Source organism: Grammomys surdaster, unplaced genomic scaffold (assembly GCF_004785775.1).
Source record: "Grammomys surdaster isolate TR1022 unplaced genomic scaffold, NIH_TR_1.0 170, whole genome shotgun sequence".
NCBI classification, from domain to species: Eukaryota; Metazoa; Chordata; class Mammalia; order Rodentia; family Muridae; genus Grammomys; species Grammomys surdaster.
In genome coordinates, this window is record NW_021604618.1 from 19976551 (window position 1) to 19985081 (window position 8531).

The 8531-nt window shown below is 43.7% G+C and overlaps 1 pseudogene; it reads left to right on the forward strand.

Annotated features, from left to right (window-relative positions):
* The first annotated feature begins 7608 nt into the window (after positions 1-7608).
* Positions 7609-8094, forward strand: LOC114620995 (annotated as a pseudogene).
* Positions 8095-8531: the final 437 nt, after the last annotated feature.

Consider the following 8531-nt stretch of genomic DNA (forward strand, 5'->3'; position numbering starts at 1 on the left):
GGAGTAAGAAAACTTATCTAGGCCCAGCCATGCCCTGCCGGTCCAGGGCAGTCGGAAGAGACAGCCAAGCATCCACTGTGGTGCCACTACAATGGGAAGAATGGATGTGTGACCGAGAGATGGGAAAGTGCAGAGTATGTGGTAGAGAAATGGGACAGAAAGCCAGGGGGTTCATACATTGTGGAGAAAGGTGAAACTGGACACTTGACAGAGGTAAGGAACAGGCATATATGAGGAGCCTCTGCTGCCACCTGAGACTATGGTGATGCTCTGGCCTGGGGCTGCTACCAAAGACTTTGGCTGGGTCTTTGGTCCTACTGCAGCTGGGGTCTGTGTCAGTGTCTGTGGCCTGAGGTGTCCCCAAAGGCCATGTAGATATATGTGGTTTGAGCTGCCACTAGAGACCATGGTGACACTTGGGCACATTCTGCTGCCAGGGGCCATGCCTGGGTTTGTAGCCCTATCATAGCTGGGGTCTGTGTTGATGTCCAAGGCCAGGATATCACCAAAAGCCACACGTATATCCCTGGTCTGGATTGGTACCAGAGCCCATGAAGTTCCAGCTCTGTGCTAAGCTGGTCCTGCCCTTTACTCGCGGTCTCTCTTGGGAGAACAGGTTCTGTACTACCTCGCCGGAACAGCACAGTAGAGCTTACCCTGGTGGTGAGGACCACAGTGAGCCAGCCCAAGGGTGAAAGAGGTTGCCCCTGCATTTGTCTAAGGGGTGTCGCATAGGCAAGGAAGAGATGTCCTCTCTACTCTTCTTCCCTTGTTACCTGCCTCAGGTAGAAGGCTGGCCCCTGAGAGTACGAGAGTGGGAGAGCTGGCCCTTTCCCTTTCCAGCTACAACATTGGGTAAACTAGCCAGGGCAGTGTTGGAGAGCTTGCCCTAGTGGTGTGGGTACAGGAGAGCTGACAGGCTGACCAATTCAGCTACCACCCAGACCAAGATCCAGGGTTTTGAGTTCATCCACCACAACATATAACTAATCTATGAGCTGCTAGAGCCTGTGCAAAGGTTGGGCCTATGGGTCCAAAGCTGCAGGGTCTCCATGACACAGGGCAACAACAGGACATCCAAAAGGAGTTTTGGTGAGGATCCAATATTGACAGTGTAGCAGAAATCAGAGGCCTCAAAATAAACCAATGACTCATTATAACGGGCATTTGTAAGTAAAGATGTGTGGATAAAAGGGTATACTGTGTGTTGTACTACAGCTTCCATGACAAGATTGTGAGTGGCAGTGGGGAGGAGCAGGGCAGATTGCAAGGGTGGGGGCAGATAAGAAGAGATTGGGAGATGAGTGGACAGCAGTGCATGATGAGAAATTCATAAAGAATCAATAAAAAGTTCAAAAAGTTTACATAACTTACTTGAGGTTATACAAGTGTGTGTAATAACTACCACTTAAATCAAAATTTAGTTTTTCAAAAACAAAACAAAGCAACAACAGTAAAAGAAAGTTTGTTAAAAGAAGAAAAGGAATAAGAGAATGTGAGTCTTCCATATCATCAGTTTCTGCCACACACACACACACACACACACACACACACACACACACACACACCATCCAGAAACGTTTTCCAAGAGGTCAGGAAGATGGGAATAAGATGACTTTGGGTCCACAGTAACTGTGTCCATCCATGGCTGTGATGATGGCTCAGCTGAATCTCCTCAGACAAGGGATGCTTTCAGCTTGCCATCACCAGCAGGTAACGGAAGAAAACTCCCCTGACTTTGCACAGGCTTGGTTGTTACATTGTTACATTCTTAGCAACAGTCTGAAGAGTTAAGACCTCTCTCTCTCTCTCTCTCTCTCTCTCTCTCTCTCTCTCTCTCTCTCTCTCCCCAAATGCCACCACTAGCTTTAGATGATAAAACTGAGGTGTTTGTTTGAACTGCCTTGACAGGGTTATAGATGAACTTAGGGACCCAGGATGACATTGCTCAGCATGGTCACAGTCACTTGGATGTCAACAACAGGAACCATCAGAAACCTCCCAAGACAGCCTGTCCTATCCCATGTTTCAGAGGCCTTGGCAGGTAGCAAATGTCAGTTCTTCAGGGTGAGTACCTGGGCCTGTAAGCTCTCCTCACCAGATCTTCACAGGAGGGAAAAAGGCAAGTTGAACATATTGTATCGCTGCTGCCTGTGAGATGTGTGTGACCAGGGTGAGGGTGATCAGATTAGACACAAACTCCCCAGTGTTGAGCTGCAAATGCCTTTGCTTTTCCTGCCAGTAGCTGGAGAGGTTGGAGAGAAAACAGCTTATAAATTCTTTATGATCCTGGAGCTCAGGCAACTTACAGTCTAAATTTTCAAGGCATACTGTTTTAAAAGTTCCAGGGGCTATGAAAGCAAATAGCTTCAAAGATAGGGGGACCATTATTTTTCTCTTCTCCTGAAAACTTTACACAGATTGAGTTGATCCCCAGTAAATTCTTCTTGGAATTACAAGACATAAGAGACATCCGTGCACCAGGATGCTTGGGTCTGACTTGGGTGCCCCCTACACTGGTCTGTTTTACTTTATTTTGAGAAAACATTTGGAAATAAGACTTTGAAAAGGTTTTTTTCCCCTTTCACAGATCAGCAGAAGTTCTTGCATATGTAAGCCATCAGCTCTTGGATATCGCTGGGCTGGAAGGTGAGTGTGAACTATTGAAGGCAGGTACACCATGAGCCATCTCTCCTGAAAAAGATCCAGGAGCAGCATAGATTTACTCAAAGGGGCTGCTTAGGGGAGGCTAAAGCATTGTTGGAAGGATGAATGAGACGACCTAACGACTTCTGCTCTTAAAATATCTGATTGAATATTTGCAAATGGGTACCTTACATTTTTTGTTTGCTTTTGAGACAGAGCTTTATGTTATATTCTAGGTGAGCCTGGAATTCACTGTGAAGCCTCAACTGGCTTGGGAAATTGCAACAACCTTCCACTTTGAGCCTCCTGGGTGCTGGGGTTGTAGGTGTGAACAGAAAACCCCAACAGGTCAAAATGCAGAGGACAACTGATCACTGAGGTGTAAAGACAATGAAACCATGCAGTGCTCTATTTATGGACTTGGAGAGGGGTGCTGTGTCAAATGCTGCCCCCCACAACCCCCAGCAGGGACCATGAGGACTGAAGCCTTTCCGAATTGGTGATACGTCTGCAATCCTATAAGTGGTGGGCAGTTGGGGTTTCAAACTCCCAGACTCCTTTTTGACTAATGGTATTTTGATTCAGATTTGGAGACTGTTCACACTGTATTGAGAGGGCATGGTGGTGTCAGTGAAGACTGCACAAGGACAGGAGCATCGTGTGATAAGACTACACTCTGTAGAGTACAGAGACCATGGAGGAAAGATAGGTGTAAACATTTCAAGTTATTTTTAGCTCTTCAACTTTCAAATAGTATAAATGAATGGACCGCTCTCTCTTGATGCTTTCTTGTTTATAAGCTACAATATCAGAGCCAGCAGAATGTGGGTTGCTTGTGAGTTAAATCACTATTCTCCATTACCAAGGAGTAGCTTGTCTGAGTTTCATATATCCATCACATGTGCCAATAATCACTGGGACCATAATGGGACCAGCCATAAAACGGGATGCCCATGGGGAGGGCAGCAGGCAATGCTTTTCATCTTGACTGTCTCTTATGGTCCTGGTATCTCAGATGTTCGATGCTATCTTCCTCATAAGCAATCATTAGATATTTCATTCACACACATACCCTCCATTTGTCTACTAGAAGTTTCCCAGCCTCGACTCTAAAATAGCAGGTAGTGTCAGAATTCCTTAAAAAGGGGAGGAAGGCTTGTCTTTCTCCTTGCTCATGCCTTACCAAGGATCAGTTGCAGACAGCAAGATTCTGAGTTTGTGGATACAGATTAAGCCAGACATTACATTGACTCTTGCAGCATGTGGCAAGGAGCCTGGCCAACACAGTCAATGCTTCGAGTTTTGAAGCCTGCTGCACATAAAATATTTTATAGCTGAATTTTATTACATTCAAACTTCACAGAGACATTTATGAACCTTATTGCTTTCTGATATGAAATAAAGCCTAGAAAGGCATTTCTGATTTTATAGAACCAGACCTTTTATTTTATCATTGTATAGAACATTAAAAAGCTGTGGGATACTAAAGTTCAAAGTTATTTCTCAAATATTTATTTCTGTAGGGATCACTGGGACCTTCACAAATTCCTAACGACTTCTATGCCCTGCTTCTGATTTCTCTCTTTCCTTCTTTTGGAGAATATGCACAGGGACCCTTATGACAGGAATATGCAGTCAATCTGCTGTGTTCATGCCTCAGTAAGAAGAGCGACCCTGTTAACAGCCAAAGGAGACACAGATGGAAAATGGAAAAAATACCATATCATAGATCAATAGTCCTACACAGCAAGGCTTTTCCATAACTCTTACAAGGGCACACATTTCTCAAGACTAAACTTGGAAGTTAAGCATTAAGAGCCCTAGTAAGGGGATTTTCTATAATGCTGACCATGGAAAGTGAAGCCTTTCTAAGAATCATTCAACTCGTACTCTGTGTTATTGGGCAGTGTTCTGGATGCAGCTGATCATCAAAGCAAAAGCGAATTTTATCAAGGAGGCTCTGCCTCAGACCTGATAGTCAAGCAAAGACTAGACAGGGATCTTACCTGCCCACAGGTGGAGAAATTCCTGTGCAAGGCCACAGAACTGAGATGTTTCAGGGGAACATCCAGAAAAACATGTGGAGGAGGCCACCCCTGAGTTCATTCTTTCCAAGGTAGATAAGAGATATTGAGGGAAGGGTAAGGTTGCTATTTGTTTGCGTTGCTCAGGCGGGGAGTAGAAAAGATGTATACACAACCTGAGATCAGAAAGGAATGTGTTTATTAGAGAAGTTCTTTAAAAGGAAGAATTCAATACGAACATATACTTCCCATGGAACCAGCCATGCTGAGCTTATAACTCTTAAGAACTTAATAATCCAGTTATCTCCTCCTGCTTGTGGGTACCATGGTAACAGATCTACTATTTACATGGTGCTTTTGGTGGATGTATTTCGTTCACATGTTAAACTGTTCCATCTTCATAATGTCCCGGTGAGATTGGTTTTACTGTTATTGTTACTTTATAGGTAAACAAATGTATCAGGTGTGTCAGAGGAACTGCTAGAGGCCTCCCATCCAGAAGATGGTTTTTCACACCTGGTAGAAACATTTTCAGGTCACATTCTAAACTGACATATTGCATCATAGGAGACAGCCTGGTTCTTCTTTACCCCTAGGGGTATCCAGGAACCACTGTATCCTGGGCTAGACTACAAGGAATGAAGCTTAGCAAGGTGGGTGAGTTAACAGGATCTCACTGTTGGTGTGAGTGCAGGAGAAAAAGCCTTCTCCTGAGACAGTTTTCAGTGAAGCAGCTCTCTGCATTGGGGTGAACAGAGGTTATATAGACCTTGAGGCATGGGTAGGGGTTTTCAGGTTAAGTGTGTGTCATTGACATGGATGAGAGGCTGGAAATGCTTCATTCACTTGAAGAGGAATTCCAGGTTGACATGTCATTTTAGGCAGAGAGGAAGCACAACCTGTGTAACCTGGCCACCAGGCTACAAGACTACCTCAAGGGTGGCGGAAGTGGAGGTTGTAAGGCTTGTGTGCATTGGGACATGCAGGTCCAGAGGAAGGAGGAAGCAGTCTTACTCCTTCCAGTCCCAGGATCAGATTTTCAGGGTTTGGATATGTCTCAACTTCACTCGTGCTCTGGACCAGCTTCCCCAGGTGCACAGCTTTCCAGCCCTGCACATAGGTCCTTAATAGTTTATTTTTTGTTGATTAAACATATCTTCACTTTGCACTATAAACTTGTTTGTATGTACCATATATTTACTCAATGTGCATTCACTGGACATTTACTATATGTCAGACACCCACTGCTTTTCTAGGTTCTAGGAGTACAACACTGAACAGAACAGATAACTTCAGGTTATAATAAATGTTACTTTAAAAATCATTGTGGGGGCTGCAGAGATGGCTCAGTGGTTAAGAGTACTTGTTACTCCTATAGAAGACCTGGCTTTAGCTCTGATCACACTCATGGTAGCTCATAACCATCCATAACTACAAGTACAGAGGATCTGATGCCCTTTTCTGAGCTTTTCAGGCAATAGGCACACACACAATGCATATACATGCATATACATACACCAAGGCAAAACACTCATATACATAAAAATAAAAATCCCACTATGGTTTGACTGACAGTGACGCAGGTAGATGCTGCATTTCAGATGGCTGGTTATATATTCTTTATTTTTTAGATTTATTTAATTATATGTGCCTGACTGTTTTGCCTGCATGTATGTATGTGCACCACATGTATTGCCTGGTCCCATTAGAGGTCAGAAGAGTGAACTGGATCTCCTGATACCAGAGTTATAGATGGTTTCGAGCTATCATAATGATATTATGGTGCTAGAAACTGAACTTGGGTCCTCTGCTCCTCTGAAAGAGCAATAAGTGTTCGGCTAAGCCATCTCTCTGGGCTCCTGATTTTATATTGTTTACCCTCCAATATTTACACACTCCTATGACTAGCTTTTGCATTTGCTAATCTATGTTATTCATTGAAAATCTACTACGTTCTATAAAAAAGTAGAGGCTTGCCGTGAGAGACTCTTCTGCTATTTCCATCCATGTGCAGACGTATGTAATAAGAGGAGCTCTTACTTGTTGAGATGGCAGCTGTGCCAGTCTCTTTCATGGCACCCTTTTACTACTCCTGCTCATGACTTCCTGTAGTAGCCCACCCAGGTGCCAGGATCCTCTTCCAACTAAGTCTTCCACTACTTAGAATGTGTATAGATCACCTACTTCTTCAGGGTCAGAAGACGCATCCAAGGATGACTGAGATCCAGCTTCTTAAATGCTTTGCTCTCAGCTGTCCGTGCTGACTGCAAACAGCTGTCACAAGGATGTCATCATTTGAGCATATTCTGAGGCCACGTTGGCTCCTATATTTATAAGCAACGCCACTCTGGAGTTCTGTGGCTTCCCTTTCTCCAACATCTGATGCTCCCACACTGAAGTGAAAGTTCAGCCTCAGAGCTTTGGGAAGAATTCTTGGTGGAGCATAATGGCTCCAAAAGAGCAAGGGTCGCTTTACTGCTCTGCCACAGCCACCTGGACATTGCAGTCGACTAGTTGAATGTAATCTGTAAGTCTTGAAGGATTGGGGTTGGGTGGATTCATGCATAGGGAAACCATTCCAGCACATTCGACAGATGTCCCTAGTATAAAAGGTTAGTCCTTTCTATGCCGGTTAGCCTATTAGACTGGGGCAACACTTTGGTTTTGAAGAACATAGCACTGACCAAGCAAATGGAGCCTCTTCTACTGATTATTATTTATGCTTTAGGGCAAAAAAAGTTTTGAGGCCTTCCCCCCTTTCCTTCCGCCTCCCCCATCCCACCAGCACCGCTCCAGCTGCACCGTGTCGCTCCGGGTTGTTAGGTTAACGCTGCTGTCCCCAGTCATCACCAAGATCATCTACCAGGATCTCATCAGCCATGATGAGCTGTTCTTCGAAATTTACAGGATCCGGGAGATCGCTGACGGGCTGTGCCTGGAGGTGGAGGGCTAGATGGTCAGTAGAGCAGAGGCTGTTCATCGATGATTCGCTCATTGGTGGAAATGCTTCCACTGAAGGTTCAGAGGGAGAAAGTACAGAAAGCATAGTAGTTACCGGTGTTGACACTGCCATGAACCTTCACTTACAAGAAACCAGCTTTACAAAGAGGCCTACAAAAAGTACATCAAAGACTACATGAAATCACTCAAGGGAAAACTTGAAGAACAGAAACCAGGAAGAGTAAAGCCTTTTATCACTGGAGCTGCAGAGCAAATTAAGCACATCCTTGCTAATTTCAATAACTACCATATTTTATTGGTGAGAACATGAATCCAGATGGTATGGTTGCTCTCCTGGACTACCGTGAAGATGGTGTGATTCCATTCATGATTTTCTTTAAGGATTGCTTAGAGATGGAAAAATGTTAACAAATTGAATCTATCACCTGTCACCATAATTGGCTGCTGCTTACCATTCATACAACACCAGGACTTAAAACAAATGGGACTTATGTCATCTTGAGCTTTTATTTTGACTGTGATTTATTTGGAGTGGAAGTATTGTTTTTTTAAGAAACAAACAAACAAACATGTTATGTGGGTTATCTAAAAATAAAGTGCATTTAAATAAAAAAAAGCTTTGGACAAACAAGCATCTTCATATAGGTGCTCCTTAATTTTTGAGGTGTTACATCCTTAATTAACTCATTAAAAATACTGCAAAGCAGAATCATATTTCATATGCCTCACCTACTGAAGCTTGTATCTTAATATGGCCTGCCTTGGATGTATTCAAAGCAACTATGTAAGACTAAAGGAGGGCAAAGGTATCTAACATAAATCATGTTTTATAGTAAGGTTTGGGCTTCCACCTGTGATTACTGAGTGCTGTGTTGAAAGTAAAAAGAATGGCTGTTCTAC